General features: G+C 55.6%; 1 non-coding gene across 1 annotated transcript; it reads left to right on the forward strand.

Annotated features, from left to right (window-relative positions):
- Positions 1-783: 783 nt before the first annotated feature.
- Trnat-ugu (transfer RNA threonine (anticodon UGU)) lies at positions 784-857 on the forward strand. The gene has a single exon. It is a non-coding gene; the product is annotated as a tRNA-Thr (tRNA).
- Positions 858-1,236: the final 379 nt, after the last annotated feature.

The following is a 1,236-nucleotide window of genomic DNA, read 5'->3' on the forward strand; positions in this document are numbered from 1 at the left end:
GAGACGGTTGCGAATGGTCCTCGCCGATACCCCAGGAGCAACAGTGTCCCTAATTTGCTGGGAAGTGGCGGTGCGGTCCCCTACGGCACTGCGTAGGATCCTACGGTCTTGGCGTGCATCCGTGCGTCGCTGCGGTCCGGTCCCAGGTCGACGGGCACGTGCACCTTCCGCCGACCACTGGCGACAACATCGATGTACTGTGGAGACCTCACGCCCCACGTGTTGAGCAATTCGGCGGTACGTCCACCCGGCCTCCCGCATGCCCACTATACGCCCTCGCTCAAAGTCCGTCAACTGCACATACGGTTCACGTCCACGCTGTCGCGGCATGCTACCAGTGTTAAAGACTGCGATGGAGCTCCGTATGCCACGGCAAACTGGCTGACACTGACGGCGGCGGTGCACAAATGCTGCGCAGCTAGCGCCATTCGACGGCCAACACCGCGGTTCCTGGTGTGTCCGCTGTGCCGTGCGTGTGATCATTGCTTGTACAGCCCTCTCGCAGTGTCCGGAGCAAGTATGGTGGGTCTGACACACCGGTGTCAATGTGTTCTTTTTTCCATTTCCAGGAGTGTAGTTAAGGCTCACCGGCCTCTCGGTCATCTTCTTCTGTACGAATGCTCAAACAGTGCCTTAACTGTTACGGGAATCGGCAACGCGCCGCGAATAATGAGTATAATGGGCGGGAGCACTACGAATGTAGTGCGGGACAATACGGTAAGAATGTGGGTTTCGCGGGAGGCGTGCCAGAGATAAATCCCTGCAGTCGCGCTATCCTCTGTGTCCTCGGTGGCTCAGGTGGATAGAGCGTCTGCCATGTAAGCAGGAGATCCCGGGTTCGAGTCCCGGTCGGGGCACACATTTTCGTCTGTCCCGGTTGACGTATGTCAACGCCTGTAAGCAGCTAAGGGTGTTCATTTGATGGTAATTTCGTCCTGGATAGGGGTCGGTCAACGTGCGACTGGCTGACGTCTTCTCACAGCCATCTCTTCTCTGTCGTTCCCGACTGGCGTGCCGGCGCTTGACTTTACGTTGTAACAGATCCCGCATCAACGAAAAACGTCTTTGTTTTAATCATGTCCGCCCCAGATCCTGCATCATTTCAGTGACACTCTCTCCCCTATTTCACTATAATACAAAACGTGCAGTCCTTTGAATTTTTTCGATGTACTCCATCAGTCCTATCTGGTGAGGATCCCACACCGCACAGCAGTATTCTAAAAGAGAACGGACAAG

Source organism: Schistocerca cancellata, chromosome 2, assembly GCF_023864275.1.
Source record: "Schistocerca cancellata isolate TAMUIC-IGC-003103 chromosome 2, iqSchCanc2.1, whole genome shotgun sequence".
NCBI classification, from domain to species: Eukaryota; Metazoa; Arthropoda; class Insecta; order Orthoptera; family Acrididae; genus Schistocerca; species Schistocerca cancellata.